Here is a 22,614-nt window from a genome sequence, read left to right as displayed (position 1 = left end):
CAGAAGACATCCCTAGGATGAAGATTTAAAAGTCAGTTTGTTTCTATTTAAAGTAGTCTCAGTCAGATTGTAAAAATAGTTCTATACCTGTTCTTGTTGGAACTCTTCAGAAACCCAAGTGAGCTAGCAAATATTGTCTAGAAGTTACTTATTCAGAAAGTTTTTAACTTCATGGCAAAACTATTTTGAATATATAAGGTAATTAGGAGATTTGGGTCTAATCCCCTACCACAGTAAGGAAGGCTCCATTTGTCTGAAATGATGGATATTTTTAAAAAGAGCAAATAGACATTTTCCTGCAACACATTTACATATCCCTGATTGTCATGACATTGTAGGAGATCAGAAGCTTGTTCGCATGGGGGACAGGCTGATTCTGGTTATTCAAGAAACTTTCTATCAAGAAAAATGAAGTCTGCTTTTATGTTATTCTGGAATCTGGGTTGTGGGAATAGGTTGAAAAAAAACACAATGTGATTATTAATCTGTTCAGCAAGATGATGGATTACTTGTTAAATCCTTTAGGTTTCCAAAAATCAGATAGAATAGTGTCTCCAAATAAGATATAAGAGTTTTGCAGATGAATTAACACAGGAAAAGATCCAGGAATTTGCAACCATTACAGTGAATTTAGCTGTTTAGTAGAAATGTTTATGGATAGTCTCAGTGTCCTGCAAGGCTCCATATGCAAAAGCAGTTATGGAGGTTTGCAGTGTGATCTGGAGTGGGGAAGGTACTCCATAATTGAAGTTATTTGAGCTGTTTTGCCAAGACAAATGGTCTTTTTCAACCCAACTGCCAACAGCAGTAGTCCCGCTGCCTGAGCTTGTACTGTGGTTACAATTAGTACCAAGCTCTGAATATGTCAGAGGAAGACTGAAAGCCTCAAGTCAGGGAAAATCATAGCACTACCAGAATTGAAGGAATTACATGGATTTAACCTGGCTGAGCACATGAAATAAGCTCTTTTAATCATTGCCTGTGTTTTTTTCTGAGGGGATTGAGGGCTTTTTTTGTTATTACACAGCACCCTTTAAATAAAGTTTGGAGGAAAATGGAAAGGAAAAGATGAGGGATGAAATTCTGAAGGTTTAGAAATCCTTCAGAAATTCTGACTTCCATGGAAACAGGATTTTGTCTCTGATATACTAGGCAAAAACATAATTTGATCACAAAAAAAAATGTAGCAAACACTTTATGAAATCAAACATACTCCATTTTATATCTGTTTTCAAGGTGTTGCTTTCATGCAAAAAAAAAAAAAAAAAAAAGAGATGTCTTCCATCTGAAACCTCTAGCACAGGGGTTTTCATGGTGGTTCCTGTTTCGACAGTAAACTTGATGATTCACCAAACAGAACCTTTAAGAGATTGCAAGGCTGAAATGTGAGACTTATCACTTCAAGAAAGTTCTCTCTCTGTTTAGAAGGACAAACATTTTGCTTTTCTTCTGTTTGGTTGTAGGAAATTAAAATGCATTTTTTATTCATATTACATCAATGGGATCTACTGAAGTGTGGCAGTTTATTTTTAGGATGGCTGAAGGGTTATTTTCAGAATTCTCTGTCTAAAAATACACCCATATATTTGAAACACTGCAAAATCTTGGCAGGATCCATAAATAGAATATTTAACCCTCAAGATTCCTTTCTTAACACAAGCCTTTGAAAACCGGCTAGCCCTGGCTGTGAGCCAAGAGACTAAGAACAAGATAAGCATAGCAGTTAGGTGTCCCAGACCAGGCATCAAACTGGAGATAAACCAGGGACTGACCAGGTTTGACCTTGTTTGTTCTGTGAAGTTCTAACTGTCTTGAAGGCATATTCTACAAAAACAAAATTTTTCATAAAATCTGATTAGCTCTGAATAGCCCTGCTGGTCAATAGCCCAAGTTACATGATTTTCTCTAAGAAAATAGTCTTGCCAGTCAGAATATGACATTTTAAAATGCTTCTACATGACAACTTATGCATCTCACAAGCTTTTAGCTGTGCTAAAAGCACTAGTCTTCATATATGAGGTTAGACCTTGAACTCTGGTCCTCTACAGGTGTCTCCGAGCAATGAAGATTTCACAAAAATCCCAGAGTTTTCTTCATTTGCTCCATGATGCCTTAAGGCTCCAGTTGAGCTTGATGTGTAGGAGCCAGAGGGACTGCCAAAGGGAATTACACCAGAAGCTGCAGCTGAAACACGTACACTGCTATTGGGAATGCACTGAGATGTTAATTCCCTTGCTGCACCACCAGATGAAGCCCTGCAGTGAATGCCTACCATGCTTGTTCCACCAGAAGGCCTTGAAGGCCTTCAGGGCTTCTGCAATCCTCTGAAATGATTTATGTGTTATAAAAAGGGCCATGTGTTAAATGTTACTTACTGTGTTCCTAGTCTAGAAGTACTTTACTGACTTTTCTTCCCTTCTGCAACATCCTGGTGTCTATCTGCTTGCCCTTTCTCCCCTGCCTGTTAATGTTTGTTGGATTTGGAGATGAAGGGACTTCCTTCAGCAGCTGTTTCTTCTGCTGATGTCCTTTCCCAAAGACTCATATTTCATGTCCACAAGGACTATTCTGCCAGAGAAGCCACTTTTATACCCCCAAAAACTTTTTGCATGCATCTCATTTTCAGGAGCCATGAACTGTGTACTCATTTGCAGCACTGGGTACAGCCTAAGCAATCACCTGAAGAACAACCCTCATGGATGCTTTATGGTTTCATGAGGTGTTCTTGTTCTGCTTGACAACAGTGCTTGGGTTTACATGCCATCACTGGATGCTCTTGCATGCTGATAGCTTTGCTTTGCCTGAGTACTGGGCTTGTAAGAGCCCATGGAGGTCCTGGGACAGGGGCAATCTGCTTTTGCTTCCCCAGTCCTTGCAAGTTTCTCCACCTGTCTGAGAGGATGAAGTTCCTTGTCTGTCTTTCTTTTAAAAGACTATCAGGAAATTTTCCAACACTTCACTGCACAGTGACTGAGAAGAGGTTTCCTGGTGGCCTGACATATAATAAAGCTCAGATTACATTTTGGTGCTTGATATCAAGGTTGAGGGTCAAATTTTCAAAGACATACAGATGGGGAAGGAAGGATTTGTCCCATTCCTACATCTCAGGAATCCGATGATATTACCAGCTTTCTGGAAGTGGTCGGAAAAACTCACGAGAATGGAATTTTGTTCACATTTGTGAGGACATTTTCAATGTAATACAGCTAGAAACAACCTGCCAAAAGACAACTGGGCATGAGAGAATCTGGATATGATACTCCATACAGAACAGTGATTATCATATCTCTTTGACAGAAAACCTTAAACAGTTATTCAGAATACCCATGGATGAGGGATTCCCAGCTATTTTTCAGAAGTGCAGTAACTGATCACCAATTATGTAATTATTTTAATTGGAGAAAATTACATGCCTGGCACCCCTTAGCATTACACCTGCCACAAGCTGTTAAGAGTCTTGTGGTCTGATTCCAAGGCTGCTTCATTTAAAGCATGAGTATTCAAAATCATCACTGCATCATATCAGCCCTCTGTCATTTTTGGTTTTGACTCTAGCTCTGTTGTGTTGTCTTCCTGAGAGAGACTCAGCCTCATATTTTTTCCTCTAGCCTTCTATTTTTATTTTTTATTTTTATTTTTTAAATGATGACTTGTAGTAAAGCTTTTATGTGAATCAGAACCCAATTCAAGGACTGGAGATAGCTCTCTCTAGCTCAAGTCATGGCTTTATGCCAGGAAACCCGTTTCTCTAAGTAAAGGCTAAAAAGAGATGAAGAGGTCAATTCATGACCTCTTCAGGTCATCTTCTTCTCTCTCAGGCAAAGGGAGCCTGGTTTTCTGATGTGTGCCTTTTGTGAACATTTAAGTGGTTTCTTCTCCCAGACAGGACATTAAAGAGAATCTCCCTTTTCTGTGTGGTCACATAATTACAAAGCTTAAGAAGTTGTAGTATCTCTGAGATTGGACTACTATCCATCCATAAAGTTCCTTTCCTTGAAGTTGGCTTATAGTCTTAAAATATATAAGATAAGGGGAGAGTCTGTAGATGTTAGTTTCCTACACACATTGGGCTCCCAAAAGTCTTTTTCTCTTTCCTGTGTTCTCTCCAGGCCTGAAGAAAGATGGCCATCTACTGCCAGCTGTAAACCATTTATTACAGGGACGTGCAAGAGCAGCTGAAATACTTGCTTTCCTCAACACAGCTATGGCTTTTTCTTAGTTCAATATTGCATTAAGAAGCATATAAGGAAAGAGAAACAAATTCTTTCCTAATCTTCATGAGTTTCACATCCTTGTTCCTCTCCTGAGTTAGACAAACAACTATGGACTAGCCAATTTTAGTCCCCAGGCAGCTTCATTTAAAGTTTTTAGAGATATTCCCAAGAATATGGTTTTCAGAGCACATTTTTCATGTTTCAGGGAGTCCTGTCCACACCTGGGCAGGGGCAAGTTGGATCTCGGTATACCAACATCTCTGCTGATGATCAGTCCTTACTCTGGCTGTCTGAAGAACATTGTGAAAACCCCACTGTGGAGCAAAATCCTCAGGGTGCAGTGCTATCCAAATAAATGGACAGTGTAAGAACATCATTATTCCTGTGTAAATGCCAGAAATGTAAAAATACACCATCAATCTCCTGAAGAAATAGAAAAGATTAAAACAAAAACAATTAGAAAAGGTTCACTATGAAGCACAGCAGGAGAAAGGGAGCCTGAAAGACTTGCTATGTAATTATAGACTCAAAGAGAATTTTTAGCAAGGAAGGGGGTGTGAATACAGATCTATTCATGTGCGGATAGAGAAATCTCCATAAAGAAGCACTTTTGACCATAAATGAGCATTCATCAGTGGAACTGTTAACATAAATTTTCCTCTCTTTTCAGAGGATAATGGTACCAAGGGATGATAAAGGTGCTGGGGGGACAAGGATGGTGTGGATACTATTTGGATATTGAGGTACTGTAAGGGGGAGGTGAAAAGTGAAGATTCAGGAAAGAAGAATCAGGGAGAGAAGCTAGAGTGTCTTCTGCTGAACTTTCACCTTTGCTTCTTCCTCTGCCTTTCCACTTTTCCTTTACATGCTGTCCATTTCTTGGATCTCCGTAACAGCTGGGAGGAGCAGATCTCATCTGTACAGGCAGAATGGTGCTGTGTGAAAGACAGCCCATCACTCCCTGCTCTGAGACATCCCCAGACATGTGTGCATGCAGGAAAGGCACGTTTTGTGAACCCCAGCATATCTGCACAAGGATCTGTGCCCCACCCCTTCTATTACCTCTGTCTTGCACTTTCTGCGCTAATGTAAGCGGGAAGGGCAGCAAATGGCCTCTAGGGTCTAAGGGGGAAAATCCTTCCCTGAGGCTTGTTTGAATGACATAAGCATCCCAGACCCTTCTTGTCCCCAACCACAGGGAAGTCTTCCTTTTGGCAAAGTAAGGTCTATTCATGACTTTGGGTATTTCATCCACAGTTGTGGCCAAGTGTTTTTGCCTGGGGACATTAAGTATCTTAGCCATGTGATGCCCACACTGCCAATCTAGAGACTGACTGGGAGGCCATTGCCTCCAGGACAAACATCTCCCTTCTTGCAGGGCCAGTTAACTCTTTGTAGTTTCAAGGTAAAGATTTGATTTTCAGTAGAGTAGACCAGGGAGAATAAAGTATATGTTGATGAGGACATGAGAATCTTTATGTCAGTTCTTGTGCTCTTTAACATTCTGAAAAAGGAGGCTCTTGATACTTGTTTTGTTTTGAGGACACTGATAGAGAAAATCATCCTGATAGGCAATACTGCTACAATGAACCATAACATCTCATGCATTGTTTTCAGAAGAAAAGGGTAAACAGTTTTGTATTACTACCTAAATATCATGTCGTGCTAGATTTTTCTAAAAAAATAATCATTACATGAATTGCATTTCTTTTGTTATAAACAAGGCTGAAAGATCACTTCATCTGGGAATGGAATGATGCACAGAGAAACAATCATTCAAATGTCTACTGAATGCGTGTTTTCAGCAAGTACATGTGTGTGCTTTAAATGTCATGCTTCTGTCCCTTTCACATTCATTCTCTTTGACATTCAAAGACTTTTAAATTTAAGGCCAGGACTCACATGGACTCACTGACCTGTTGCAGAACAAAGTCAGAAGGAAGAATGTCACCAAATTTTAAGATAACTTAATGCTTGAGCTGTAGCACATTGTTTTAGAAAACTATCCTGTCTTGATTTAAAGACGTGAGAAAAAGTGACTTTGGTATGTCCTGTGGTAAACTGACATAATCTTTAGTTATTTTGGAAGGCAAAAATCAGAGTCTTGATCTTTCATCTGAATTTGCTCAGCTTCCCTAGCAGATATTTGATCTTGTTCTGAGTCTTTCTGATAAATGAAAGTGTGCGCTCATGTCAGAAATTTTTACTTAGCTTGGCCAAATGCCTGGTATCTAGAGGGCTTCTATCTTTCTCCTGGATAAATTAAACTGAACATCTATATTCTCACACGTGCATGAACTTCAATGGCATCTGAACATTTAGAGAAATATGGAGGAAAGTATACAAGAATAGCTATTGCAGCACATTAAAGCTCACATTGACCATGACTTCCAATATAACTAGATTTTCAGTATTGCTGTTCTTTCCTGTTTTTCCCCAAGCATCCTAAGCATCAGAAAATGACCTGTCACTGTATCTTTGCTGCTACTCACTTGCTATTGTCACTGTGCTTCACTGCTATTGTCATTACGATACCTTGAAGTTAGGCATACAGAGACCCTCTGCATATAGTCCTAGCACATGTGCTAAACAGTACTGTTATGACTGTATACAAGAGCAGGAAAGTCAAGAGAAAACTAAACATATTTTCTCAGTCTTTGCACTGAGATGTGATCTCAGAAAGTTAAAACCTAGCCTGTCAGGTCCTCACAGATCAACAGCATGCAGAATGTTCCCTTCCTTATCCTCCAGCACTACTGATGCATGCTTTGAAATGCTCTACAAGACTATTTCTACTGGTACAAAGTTCTCATCTGCTTTCTAAAGAGGTCATTTTTCAGCAATATCATTAGCACCAACTGACCTAAGGCCACTGAGGAGAGTATTTCCATGCAGAGCTGCTGATATAGTTGTGGTTGTGCTTAGGGCAAAGACTAATCTGGCAATCTACAATGAAAATAGAGTTATAAAATCTGACTTATTAATATTACTGCTCTACAAATGATTGCATAACGTCACCCCACCATACCCTTCAAAATAGCAGCATAGCAGCAGGAGGAACAGCTGCTATGGTACTTCTTTTTTGGTTGAGCACATACTGGGAAAAACTAATTCTGAACTCACTTTGACTACTTTCAAGGCAAGATCTTTCCAACACTGTGTGTTTTCCAAAATTAATTGTATGATCTATCTGTAATGGGAGGTGTAGGAAATGCTGATGTGCTTTTTGAGTAGTTGGTGCACTTGAAGTTAAAGTGTACCTCACTCCTTACTTATAAATGCAAATTAAATTCTATAATGGTGTATCAAAGTCATATACATGTAAATGCCAAAAGATAACAATTCTGGATTTCTATTTGTTTCTGTTCTCATGTGGAGTAGAGGTAAAATAAAGCTGCCTATTTTTTAATTATATTTTTTCATGACATCATCTGAAAGAGTATGAGTCAGCCACACAGATCACACTTCTGACTTCAAAACTTTTAAGATGTTCAATATGAGCTCAGTCACTGCAACCATAGGCCCAAGCAAATGTGTTCTGGGAATAGTCACCTTCTAGAACAAGGCAATTGAGCATCAGTCTTTCTGTTTAAATTTGTGTGAGCAAGGAAAGAAAATTAATTGAAAGGATTTTGGTCCTGTAAAATTTAAATGATGTATTTTCCAATAGAGCAGTTGATTGTAATGCATGAGCTGGCAAGTTTTCCACACTACCTTGTCAGCTTGCTTCATCATCCTATCCTGAGAAAATCTGCTAGGGCTATAAGATAAGCATAATAGAAGGCCAGGTAAGAAAAACAGGTGAGCTACCAGTAAGTATTTTTCCAATAATTTTATCCATGGTTATTTTCTCATAAGGTAGATATTTTTGCTCCAAAACCTGGACTAATGCGAAATTATTTTCAAAGTATGTCATATATCGTATGTAAGGGGTCATTGCTAATTAAATTTCTATCTAATTTGCACAGGCATGCATTTCACTAGGTGGTGTAAATTTAGAAATGATTTCAAAACCATTAATTTCCTCTGTTACAAAATAAAACAACTGCTAAACCAGTTAGGCTGGTTGCCAGTAAAATCTAGACTACACACGATAACCAGCAATTCACCAATTCTGTCTATTGTTTTAGGAAAACACAATCAGTTCAGAGACTAATGCATGAAAGAAAATTTATTTGTATTTGGTAGATGTTTGTACTAGTAATTAAGTATGCTTAGAGGAAAAAATATCTATCTGTCTATCTACCTACCTACCTATATCACGTTATTGCTTTGCTGGCTTCAGCTTCCAATGCATGGCTACATGAGACAACAGGAGATTATCATAACACTACAGCTTGATTCATGTCTGTGTATTAGTGAGATCCAGAGCCAGCAAATCCTAGCACCCACATGATATAGAGGGGGATGAAAACTTATTTTCCAGCCTCAGTCACCTGACCTCGGTCAGAGTTACAAAGGTTAACTTTGTCACATACATCACTTGGCAATATTATTGCTTTTCCCCCTTCAAGAAACTTGAAAAGAAATATCATCTCCTTAATGTTTTTATTATGATAAAACACTAATGAACTACAAATGAATAATCTTTAGCTGTCAGTGAACTGTATATTTATTTGGACAGGTCTCACTTTTTGAAATGTCTGCAAGAAGTTTCCAAGAAAATTGCACTGTTTCTTCCCTCTGAAATTAATTCATGTTTTCATCTCCTTGTCCTCAGTGAAATACAATATAGAAATATCTGTCAAGGATCAAGACTCCAATAAACTAAATGCTGAACCTGAAATCTCTTAAGCACAAAAGACAAAGTGCATTTAGTTTTTACACTAGACATCTCAGCTCACAGCAGGCAGTGAAAGAGCCAAGAGTGACTGAAAGTGTAGGAGGTGGCTACTACAACCAGTGTTACCCTAGAACATTTGCATACCTCTTCAGTAACACAACTAGCCCATGGACAGCAAGGTATCCTTCAAAGTGATCTACTCTCAATAGGAGATGGAGGATTCCAGCAGTAGCCCTGGAGTTTTGCTGTTCTCTTCTCCGCTCCCCACTACAATATTTAGAAATACTTATCTCTACACTTTCTCCCCCCCCCCCCCCCAATCATAGCAATCCCAATCATAGCAGCCCCAAGAGTATTGAGCAATGCGGAAATGGCGCACAGTGAATCATATGGTGTCTTCAGCCAAGGCACTTAGCAAACTCCTTGGTTTCCCCATAAGGTCTTTTCATTATACAGGGATTGTTCTCACACTACGAGAGTGGTAAGCTTGAAGTTACATCTGCTTTGCTGACCTTGCCTGAAGACTGGACATTGTTTGCATGTTCTCTGACTTAGAACACTCTGTATAGCTCCTGTGCTGAAATGGGAAGGAAACATTTTTCTCTATTTCCTGTGTTCTATGTGAACTTTTCCATTGTAAAATGTGTTTTTGTTTGTTTGTTTTTGGATTTTTTTTTTAAACATAGAAATTGACTGGAAATCAATATTTTACATCTGTTAGGTCCATTTAGACTTCACCTGCAAGAACTCTGTAGTTTTCAGCTGGTACAAGACCTTTAATAAAAAAGCAAACCAACAGCTAATGGAGAAGGCGGAGACTTGGGAACAGCCATAATCATCACTCATTGGATAACATATTATTTGACATATTAAAGTGCCTACTGCAAAAGACTGTGGATGTATCACTTTCAACACAAACTGAAGGCTAAAGGAAAGTTAAAAGCGCAATGTCTTTTTTAAAAACAAAATAGGTTATAAGTGACAAATGCACACCCCCGGCCTGTCACATCTCTAAGATTCACATGCTGTTGTGCCAGGAATTTAGACACATGCTTACTAAAAGACAACTTTACCATGGGAAAATTGCCATCTACATAGAGAAAACAGACAGAAACCTGGGTGAGCTCAACCATTTTTTTTTTTTTTTTTTAATAAAAGCCTCAGCCAAACAAGCTAAAGGGTTAGATCCAGAAGAAGATGTTCTCAGTAAGATTTATCTCACCTAGGTAAAATTTCTTGAAGATTGATACTGTGTCTAGTCTTTAACAGGTTGAATGGTGATAAGGGAGAAGGAAACTTCTAGAAAGTGGTGGATCCTGTATATAGCTTAGGATGCAACCAATTGTACTCTGGAAGAGCATTTTTTCTGTACTAACTTTAGGTTACATGACAGTCTTTGTAAGAAGGCCAAAGCCAAAGTACTTTAAACAGAGCTAGAATAGGTGAAACGAATGCCTAACAGTCATAATACCTAACTTGTATTTTTCTGACCCTTGAGCTCATCTGTTCGGCACTGGACCCTTAATATACAGGAAAAATAAATCAATGACTAGCAAACGAAGGCTAGTAGATGTGATAATAACCACCAAAGCAAGCTGTTTGTCTTAAACCCTTCCCTTTCTATAGTTTTGGTGTGTGACTCTTACACACCAGGAGGCCCTTATTAACTGGGCCACCTTTGCTGGCATTCCTGTATATATTTGCTATTAAAAGAATGAAGCAGGATGTATGCACTCTTCATGTGTCATAGAAGGAGAAGATAAGTGCTAATCCCTTTCAAGCATATTCTGGAAAGTGGAAAACCATCCTGTCCCTATCATCTGTGGAGATTCAAACTCTCTCCTCCCATGAGGCTCCATTAATGGCTTTGTCAGCAGACAGCCTACATGTTGGGGGGACATAGGACAGCATTCTTTGCCTGTTGTATTGAAACTGAGCCTTTATACAGCAGATCTCCCCTGGATCAAAGAGGGGTAGCAGGAAGGCCATCTGCTAGCCAAACTATTAGTGTTGTCACCTGAAATGGGGAGGCTGGTTTCCAGTTCCTGTTCCAAGGGCTATTTATACCTTTTTATCTAGTGACTTTGAAAGGATTGATTATGATGACGTGGTGTCCTTCCTATGCTCCACAAATAGGTTGGAAGACCTGGAACTAAGATATCGACTGGTTCAGGTTTGAGAGGCAGAAACTGGAGCCAGTCTGGGGATCAAACACCAATCCTGTCTCCATCTGACTATAACTATGTGACAGAGGGGCAGGCAATCTCACACTCTTGGATTTTCAATCAAGCAACATTTGCTGGAATAAAACCAAGTTGCAGTTAGAGGCTGGAAGAGATCACACGGACACAAGCTTCAGGAACAAGTTTCTTTCCAAAGTAAATGCTTATGGAATGAAACTTGAGTTTCCGGTCATGGGAACCTCTTATACAGTGAACTCTTATAGAGTGGGAGACATGGAGAGTTTGGGCCTTTGTGACAAGGATCTGCAGTCTAAGTGCTGTCAGGTTCACCATTTTTTCTTTACATTAAAGGCCATTCTGTTTCTTATTTACCACATGAATGGGAGAAAGTTAGAAACCCATCAACCAAGTTTACCAGAGAAACACTAAACAATGAGAACAGTGATCAAATCTTCCTTTCAGTGAAGAATTCATCTTGAAGAAAATTATTTTTTTTTTAAAATGCACTAAAAATATACACAAATGAAATAACAATGACAGGTACTTCTTCATCTTAGGTACACTGCTAATTGGAAAAGAACAAAAGAAAACAAAACAGCTTCTGGAAAAAATTATTAAGATTTTAACAGATATAATGTATTTGCCACACACACTCACCTGTATGTGCTTTCCTGCTAAAGTTAAGTAGCAAGCTCAAAGAGGTTTTAAAACATATTTATTAGTGAACTCTTTCTTGTTTCAGCTTACAGCATCTTGCCCAAGGTCCTTGGCGCACAATCAGCAATGTTCAAATACAGAGGGCAGCTCTAAGGTACTGTCTTATTGTCCTGCGTAGGGACCTTCAGAAGATTGGGAAAGAATCTCAGAGCCACATGGAGAAAATGGACAATCCAGAGGAAAACTGAAGTGGAAGAAATCCTCTCACCCTGCACAGTGTGATACTTGAAGAGCAAGGACATGGACATGCTGGGGTGAAGCTCAGGAGGATGAGTCAGGGACACACTCTGCCAACATCCTTTAGATAGAAAAATCAGCTGGTAGGCTGAAGAGAACAGCAATTATAATTCAGCAACAAATTTGAAGGCAAAAAGATCTGAATTTCCCTACTGATTTTATACAGAAGAACTACAAGTAGCACAGAGATGCTGAAGCTTAAAATATATTTATAAAACAACTGTAGGCAATATCAGGATTATAATTAGGATTACTTTATCTTTTGAGCATCTAAAGATGATTTTTATCTCACATCTGTTATGGGATTAATAGTGGCTGTATAAAACATGGTACCTGGGGGGCCATTAGCATACTATAGAGAGTGTAGTTTATCTTCAAATCCTGATTCTCTCTGTTGTTAAAATTGTAAAATGTATCATGTCCATCCCTAGCACAAATAAAACAGGCTTGCTTAAGCAGATTTAGACTACAGGAGCCTGATTAATAAGAATTGTTAAAAGATGATCATAACTAATTTTAATGATTCCTATTAAAAAAAAAATCAATTAACTTTGAAAGAAAAAAGATCTGTTTGAAAGTAAGAGAGCTGCTAAGTATCACTTTCAATAGTGTATCCAGGCTTGTCATAAGTTCTTTGTATGTGAAAACAACAAAAAAAGCACACTACTCAAATAACGTCCCTTACTTTCACATATATGTGTGCACTCACACACAGAGAAAGTTTTCCTTTTTCCCCACCCTAGAAAGATGATGACGGTACACTGAAGATGCACGTACTTGTTCTGATGAAAAAGCCAAAAATCACTGGGGAAAAAAAAAAAAAAAAAGGCTGGCAGGAAGCCAAGGAGATTGTTTACTTTGTCCCCCTTTGAGAGGTGTGACAGCCCTGTCCCCTTTCCAAGGGATTCCTCTCGCTGCTGGTGCTCTGACTCCCTGTAGACACAGCTTTGCCCAGAAGGGTGTTGTTCAGCCGCAGGGCAAATGAATTCTTAGGCTCAGAATTTTGTTCATGTTTTGTTTTATGACATGCCCTCTCCAGTGACAGGAGCATAGTTTTACCAATTAAAGTCATCTATGGAAGCCAGGAAGCAGGGAGGACTCCTTGTCCCCATGGCTCTCCCTGTCCCTGCTGAGGTTTAGTAATGTCAAACATAGCTGTGGTGCTGCGGCTCCCGCAGGGGGGCTATTTAAACAGCTGCAGACTCCTGGGAAAGGCCATCCATACAACTCATCCGCCACCATCTGACCATAAATATTTGGAGCTGGCTGCCCACAGCCAGTATCAATTAAGATGGACCTTGGCAATCCTGACCAGACAAGGCACATTCCTGAACAATTGCTGCTTTCTGCATGATGAGTCCATTCTCTCCCCATGGAGATCATCAGCCTATTCAGATATCATCCATACCATATCTACGCCTAAATGTCCAAATTGCATACTGGGCCCAAGTTAGAGAAATAGATTTGGTTGACATTTTACCTGGGCAAAGTAATCTCTCTCTCTGTCTTTTAAATATATGTGTATATATATATTTTTTTCCTTTCACCAATCTTTAACCACATGACACACTACCCAGATCAATCATGGGTCAATACAGGATTAGTTATTTGCTGCATATCATGAATGCAAACTTTGTAGGGTGCCCAAAGTTTCCCTGTGCATGGAAACTATCAGGAGCGGGGTGTGATATTGTACTAGTTGATGGATCTAGGAAATACTAAATTCCTGGTTTCTTCTTCTCAACTTATTTAAGCAGAATTCACACAGCGGTTGTAATTTATATACTACATACTCATTTATAAATCTAAATATTAAAAATAAAAAATGGCACTTTCTAAATTGTCTCCAAACTTTTATATTTTATCTTCAACTTGTCTAAAAATAATAGACACTCACTATAAATAAATAACCATGTTGCGTTTTGCAGCAGAAGCCCACAGAGAAAGGTGGGTATTCTAGAGAAAATGGATCTTCCAGGAGCTGAAGTTGCCCTCTCACTCATACAAGGCAGATCAGAAATGATAGGATATCTTTATTAATGTTCTTTCTGTCAGGTACGTACAATCAACTGGCAAATGAAAATTGTTCTGCCATTAGCTCTGTCTCATGCATGTGCCAGTTTTGCTATAATTGACCACAATCGCTTTTCATCTCAGAACGTGCAGAACAATACTCTCTATAAAAATAAATGAAGGCATCTGAGCCTAGCTTTTTGCTAGGTATGATAGTCCTTCTTCATAGAATATAAGTACTCAGATATTGCAAAGGTTAGGTCACGGCAGTGCCTAAATACACCTTCAGACAAATCAAGCAGATTTATGTTTCAGAAAGTCTGTCTGAGGCTTTCTGTATCCATCAGGTGTCCTCACTTATTCCTGCTGTTTCAGGGAGCTGGAACCCAACTCCAGCTGGAAGATTTTAGAGAGAAGGAAATGGTAGAGGAATTAGCAGTGTTTTTCCTGGTCTAGGAAGTCTGGGAAGACAAAAAGGAACAAAACTCAAAGAATCTTTCAGAGGATAAGTTGCTATAGCACTGAAACATCCAGCAGACCCCTTCCACATTTTAATTAGCCCTTGCTGGGCCAAAATCCAATGCTCTTGCCTGAATGCATAGTTTAGTACACCAAGAGCTAAAAATATATTTCCTTTCACTAGAGAATTTATGGCTAATATCATAACAAAACAGCTCTTCGGGAATTGAGAAAAAGTAGCCTGAAGCAAAACACTGTTTTCTCTTTCCTCTTCCCTTTCATTCAGTGAAAATGTAAATCATTCAGACAAATCTCTATGACAGGAGCCACAAAGAACCAACATGTCCCTTGACCCAAAGGTTTTCCTCAGTTTTCTTCTAGACTAATATGGGTAATTCAGGTCAGAACTTCTTTATAGGAAATTGTTCAAAATACCTGAAAAATTTTGAGGTTCTTTCTCTGTACATTCTGAGGGTAACCATAAGCAGCTTGATTCAGCTGCGTCAAAACAAACAAACAACAACAAACACTTGCAGATATTTAACTCCAACTTGATCAGTTGATCACAGACACATGATCTGGATGAGCAAAAGAACTCAAAATGCAGGTGCGTCTGCCTCAAAATCATGATTTCAGTCTCTGTTGTTAGCTTTACATCATCATCCCTTGCAAAGATACTGGGCCATTTTGGGCTTTGCTCATGAGATGCCCACAGTTTTGCACCTGCCACAGCAAGTCCTGTATCATGCAGCTTCTTTCCTGCTCATAAGAGCTGAAGGCAAGTAAGGTCACCCTAATCCATGATTCATTGACCAGCTGTGGCTGGTACTTGTGCAGAGTGGAAAACAACCCAGAGAGCTGTGCTTGCATCTTAGGGGAAAAGTACTTTAAAAAAAAAAAAAAAAAAAAAAAAAGAAAAAGAAAAAAGAAAAAACGAAAAAACAACAACAATAAAAAAAAAGAAGAAAAAGAACAACCCCCAAACAAAATACCAAACGAAACACCAGCAACCTCAGATTAGTGAGACTGCTCCACCTGTAGCTTTTTGACATTTCCTTCTCTCTTGTGTGATTCCTGTGGCAGGTGTATCATCAGTCAAAAGATCAAACTCAGTGATGTCTTTGGCACATTTGGGAAAGCTTGCAAGGCCTGACAGGGCTGTATAGTTAAAATAAATCCTAACAGGAGGAATACTTAAAGTCATATTTATTTAAAATATTTAAGCTAACCTACAAGTGCTGTATAATTTGCCTTTTTCACCAATAGGTGGTGCCAATAATTTATGCATTTGTATCTTCTTCTGGGTAGATGACTCAGAATAGATAATTTAGCTGTGGAGACTGTGAGCAAACCATCTACAGGGAAGAGTTTTACCCCAGTAAACTTCTGGGAAAAAGTAGATTTTGTTGAAGTAGCCACAGCACAGAGGTGGAAAGTGGCAAGAAAAACATTATGCTTCAGTGTAAGAGTCTGGCTAAACTGGCTGGCTAAACTGAAATAGTCTTCCTATGTGCTATTCAGAAAAAATAATAATAAAAAAAAATTAATTAAGCTCTTAGCCAGGCAAACATCCTCCTCTGCACTAATCAGCATTGGACTTTGAGATATGCAAGTCAGCCTTTACCCTTACTTTTGCACTAAGTCAATAGGAGTATGTCAGAAAGGTCAAGAGGGAATGTATTCATTGAAGGAAAAGAAACCAAAAATATCCCTTTGTTAAAGCTTTTTACATTAAAAATCCACAGCTGGCATTTCTGGTGGGGTACATGTCAATTTTTGCAGGACAGCAAAATGCTGAGGCTTTCTTCTTCAGGATATTAAATCCCCTGTTTAAAATAATTGATACTATTGTATTTTGCTTACTTGTTTTCTGCATTTTGCTGGGTTAAGCTTCTTCTTCACCCTTTCCTACTGCAAGTTTGTGATCTTGGATCAATATTACAGTGTAATAAAATGTCACAAATTAAATAAAAGATAAGGTAAACTTTGAAAAAAGATAAGGTAAGCAGCTTAATATTATTTACTCATTTATTTATGTTTTTCAAGGCAACATATTCAACAGTGTTCAAAAGATTGGAAGATGCCAGGAAAAAAAAAAGTGTGCCAGAAAGCAAATTCTAGAAGCCAATTTTTTTTCAAAATTCAGTCTACTTGGCTTTGGAAAGTCTTTATCATTAGAGGTTATTAGGCATAAATTGGTTGAGGTATGCTTGAACATTTGTAGAAGTGACCCTGTTCCCTGGCAGAAAGTGACATTAAACAGCCAGGATCCACTTCAACTCTACTTGTGTGTATCAAAAAACAAAGGTAGAGTGAAGTTTTCTCTCCCACACTGAGTCAGGAGTAAATCTTCTCCTCCAAAACCTCTGACTCATCTCATTTGGAAATATTTATTTATTTATTTATGTATTTTAATTTCTCACAGAAAACTTCCCCGTATGTTATTAGTGTTATCAAAAAAAAAAAAAAAAAAGAAAGAAAAGAAAAGAAAACAAACAAAAAAGCCACCACCAAAACAACAAAACAAAGCAAAACAAACAAACAAACAAATAATAAAAAAATAAACAACGACAAAAAACAGTGTTCCAGCTCCTGCACTGAATGTTGGGGATGGGGAAAACTGGTCCTTGTGGCTTTATCAAATAATATTTACTGGTCTAGTGCCTTGGGTGTCAAACCTGGAAAACACAGCAGTTTCTTTTGTTGTTGATAATTTACTACTAAAATAAGTTTTCCTTTTCCCTGTGGTTGAGTCAGAGTGTACCAGACAGCTTTTGCCAGCTATTTTTGTGTCAAACTGCTTTGACAGCAAATACATTTTAAAAATAAAATTGTAAATTCACAGTGGGAGAGTGGTTTTCGGGAAACAAGCCACAAACTCATACTCACCAATGCAAGACCATTTCTACCATTAAGGCAATGGATCTAAGTGTTAGACAATTCACCATCAGTGTGCAAAGTGGAATTATAAAAGACATTACAACAATGATTAAATCAATACATCTATTTGTGTCAGTGATTGAAGTAAATCTGTAGGTGTCTGGTTGAGGCCCTAAATATTAATTACCAATTTCTAAATATATAGCAGAAGTATGAAACAGGTTTTCAAGGGATGGATCGTATTTCAGGATTTATCATTCTTTGGTCTCTCCAGTCTTTTTCTTTACCCTCAGTAAAGTTAATTTCACGCATGAAAGTCTTCAGTTCAGCAGCAACCTCCCTATGCTACTGTAACCCTCTGCATTCAGAGAGAACAATAAATTGGGATATCCAACAAGTGTCAAGTTTTTGCTTCCCCCTTATCCAGTTCCTGACCCCAACTGTGATAAAGCACAGTAGGTTTTTTTTTTTTTTTTTTTTTTCTCACAGTTGAACTCCAGAGAATTTTGGCGCTACAGCCTCTCAAAGCTTCCAAAATGAAGACAATCTGGTGTCCATGGCTGCAGAAACAAACCTCTCCAGACATGCTCTTAATTAAAAAGGAATTAATCAAAATGGAACTTTTGAGCATTGAATTTAATGGAGTTTTCCTTTTACACAGCTACAGGTCTGGCCCTGTATCTATTGCTTTAATTTATTTTAACTGGAGCATGACTTGCTAACATGGCATGCTGCTGCATGTTTACCCTTTACTTTTAACCTATATTTGAAAATAATAATAGTATTTTACCTTTTTAAAATACCCAGTTTTGTCAATCGTGTGCAAAAATTATCTGAAGTAATACTGAATTATTTCTTTTGGGTAGCCTTGGTGATGTTACAGCTACTTTGCATTTTCTTAAAATATCAACCTCTCTGCAGTTCCCAGAGGATCTGTCTAGAGAAAATCAATGAGCTTCAATTGACGAAAGGAAGAAGAGACTGAAGAGGTGATGTTTTCATGTACGTAAATTGTAAAGTGTATTCATCAGAATGTGGAGTAGCAAAAAGCAAAATTAAAGTCTATGGGAACTTACTTTTCAAAATATAATGAGCTTCTCTTTCTCCCGTAGCAAAAAAAATATGCAAGAGGCTCATGGAACAAGGAGGAAAGTCATAAATGCAATTTAATTCTCTCTTCCATAGAGAAACACTAATCATAAACTTTCTATTTTAAGTGCATAACGAAAGTAATAAAATATATGCACTGCCCAAGAAATATCTTTCATGGGTAAACTTTTGCATCTCTAAATATAGTGACTCAGTACCAACTCTATTAAGCCTATGATCTTTATCTGGAACATCCAGAAGATGGATATTCTAAGTCCCTCATATTTTACCATCTCAGGGGCATTATACAGAGAAATAATTAGCTGTTGACATGAGACAACACTAGAATCCAGTTTTCAAAGGGTCCCAGGAGTTGTATTTGTCCAGAACTGGGCAAATTGGTTGGTTTGTCTGGGGTCTGTTTTCTCTTCCAGCTAGCAAGATGTGCCAGCTGCCTTTGGAAAGCCTCAGGCAACCCAGTCTCTGGCCTGAGCAACCCTACAAATCCTGTCTTCAGCATCTGCCTCATGACTTCCAACTGTCCTTGCCATTCTCTCTAAAGACATTTACTAAACATTTGATGGTTTGCTGGTATGACATCCATAGAGAAAAGGTCTCTATCAAAACTAGGGACACATGAGGCTAGCACAGTTGTTGGCATGCCCTATCTCCTTTGACCTGCCAGGCTGAATTGACATCTTTTTGTAAAGGCACACATTGTGAGGAGTTATGGGAAGACATCATAAGTGGTCTGAATTAGCCTGGAAAATCCTAGGCCCACCATCATGTTATACCAAACTGTTTCTTTTCTTCTGCAGGTAAATGTATTTTGTTCAGTTAATGTTGTTGAGATCTACAGATCGAAACACCATTTAAGAAATGGACCTGTAACAAGGATTATTAGTGTGTGAGCACATCTCTGAAATATTATCACTTTCATGTTTAAGAACACTGCAATCTCCCATCTCTGTTTTATCATGATTAGCAGGTGTGTGAGCACTTTGCTCTCTGTTGCTTATTGTGAGGAGCAGGAGCATGAATCTCTGACTCCCATTAAATAGCAATTTTCTACTCCCTGTCTTTTTGGGCAAAAATGAAAGGAATTGTTAAAAATAAATGCATGTTGACTCTGAGCTTTTTGATTAAACATCAAATGTAAGGACTGAATTTACAGCAGTAAGTTGTGTCCCTATATTAAATGTGTGCCATATGGTTTTCCAGCCTGTTTGAATTGACTGAATAAAGTCCCAGTAACCACATTATCATTTTTAAGGCCATTGCCATCCTATGTAAAAAAGGCTGTGGGGTCACTTAGTAAATCTTGCATGAATTTCCAGCTTAGCTAAAATCTCAAATAAATGTATAAAATATATATATTTAAATATTTATATTTAAATTACACATATATATTTATATTATATATATATAAATTATATATATTTATATGTTAAATATTTAAAATACATTTCAATATATATTTAAATATATATTTTTAAAAGTAAACTTTCATATAATTATGAATTTTTGCAATGGAGGAACATATTGTTTTTACATTAACATTCCCAACCACTGAAATCTGCAACCTTGTTTCCTCACCCCCATTCCAGCTAACGGATCTTGTTGTAGTTTAGGTGGAAAAGAAAACTGAGTGGCTGTTTCGCATGTTTACAATGAGTCAAGCCATAGTCACTGCATCAGTTTGCAAGTGCCTAGAGTGGGTTTTCCAGATCCCCTGGCAAAATGGTCTCTATACAGGAGCTCGATGAAGGATATGAAATCTCTCTGCTACAAAGATCTTAGATCTGGCACATTATTTGCCAAAACATGTTCAGGGTGGAGAAGAGAGCATGAGCATATTCCCTGCTCTCCCTTCTTCAGAAGTTCAGGTTGGCCATAAGTGACTTCATTTCTCTATCCAGATCTTGAACAGATCTGGAACAGAAGAGAATGAAACTACTGAGTGCCATTACTATTTATTCCTAGGCTGCTGACATGATTGGTAAAAGGAAAGGGACTCCAAAATCCTTCCAAGAAGAAATTTTCCATCTCACTCAAATTCCTCCAGGAGTTTATGATGTGAAGTTTTTGGGCCTTTCCTACTTTTTGCTTTATCTGTAACAATTGAGATTTTTTGCATTCTCTATAAAAACTGAGATGAAGCAGGCTGTGAGCCCAACACTAAGACCTCATTTCTAAATATGAGCCCTCTTCTCCACTCCTAGTATAATCCTAAATGCCTATGGAAATGTAGCCTTTGATTAATCTTTCCTCCTAACATCTGCTGATGTATGTATTGCCGAAAAAAACCCAAACCACTAAATGTAGTATTATGTTCTTATGAATCAGATTGAAAGATTTTTGTGACTTTTATTTTAGGAACACAGTCCTCCCAATCCTTTATTTGATTGATGAAAACAAGCAAACAATCAAATAAGCAAAAATTCCAAGTGAAAGGCTTGTGCTAAGTCCTAAGAGAAGATACAGTAAATAGGTGGCTATTCTGCTGAGAACAGTGGTGGCTTTCAAGGTAGGTACATCCGTTCTGCTGGTTGCTTCCCACTGAATGGTAAAGAAAACTGTTTTAGGATTTGGGCCCTAGAAAGCAGAAATGTGCAGGAGAATGAACAGGATGAGAAATCCTAGAAAGACAATGCACAACTTGTGCTGGTCTGGTACACTTTGTTCTTAGCTTATGGAAGCAAAATGAGACCTCATTAAAAGGTCAGCTTGGAAAGAGAGGAAACAGGCCAGTTCTCAGGAGACATTTTTGTCAAATTTCCAAGAATACAAACGCAGTTTCATCTGAGAAAGGGCCCTGTTCAATATAATAAACTTCTAGAAAAGAACAGGCAGGCGAGAATTATGTCACCATGTTTTTCTTTCTTCTGTGACTCACATCATGGCTGCTCTGCCACTCTGGCAGTGTTCGCTCCCTCGGCACCTCAATACACCTCTCCCAGATATTTCTGTTCATCATCCAAGCCTCCACTTTCTCCTAATTGAATTACCCTTCTGTTTTTCTTCTATTCAAATATTATCACAATTCTAGGAGACAGACCACTTTCCAGTCCTTCCAAGAGATAAGAATTGAAGAGTTAATGCTTAAGGCTGTGCTATCATGGATGATATCTAAGCAGGAGACAGAAAAGAGCTCACTCCAACCATTGTTCCTCTCCACTGTCTCCTAGATTTGCTGAGGAGCAGAACTGTCATCCCTTTGAAGGGAATATTTAGCCATCAAACAACCATATCCTCTTATTAAGTCTTCTCCAGCCACTTCTAGAAAGGCAGGTAACTTGGGGAGAGAGGATCTGAGGAGTTCAACATCTCAGAGATTTCGGTTTTATCCCTGTGGATTCCAGAGACAAGTAGTAAAAGAGAGGTGCTAACATCTCCCTACCCTCTTGTGCATTGTGTACAATTGGCAAATAAGACAATTTTTTTGACTTAAGTGAAGCTAACTATAGAGTTTAGACTATTACGTCCAGTTGTCAGAGATTTATCACTTTAGGAGTGAATCTGAGTTTCACTTCCATGAGTGGAAATCAGAAGGAATGCTAGAGTTTAAAATCTGAGTAAATTGAAAGAAAAAATATAGACCACAATTTTTTTGCAATCAAGTTAAAGCATCAGCATGTGATGTATGTAAGCAAATACTTTTTTTTTTTTTTTTTTTTTTTTTTTTTTTTTTTCCCGGAAGTGCTTAGGTACACAGAGATGCACATAGAAGACACTTTTGAAAGTCCCCAAGATCTTCTCTCATGCAGTACTGCAGAGGGAAGGGGTCATGTCATAAGAATTTTGTTAAATATCACAAAAACATGTGGAGCTGGACAACACAAGAACTCCCATGTTCCCGGGAGTGTTAATTGTGTCTCATCCTAACTCCTTCATGGTTAGCTGTGAGTGTAGTGGGAAATGAGAAAAAAAGTCTAATGGTTTGAGATCAGTACAGAGTCTGTGGAATTGGAAGGTTTTTCTCTGTGGGAGTAAGAGAGAGATGATATGTATGCCCTTGACTGAAAAAGGTACTAAAATG

The sequence above is a fragment of the Aythya marila genome (genome assembly GCF_965140915.1).
Source record: "Aythya marila genome assembly, chromosome: 4".
NCBI classification, from domain to species: domain Eukaryota; kingdom Metazoa; phylum Chordata; class Aves; order Anseriformes; family Anatidae; genus Aythya; species Aythya marila.
This window is presented reverse-complemented; position numbering follows the sequence as displayed.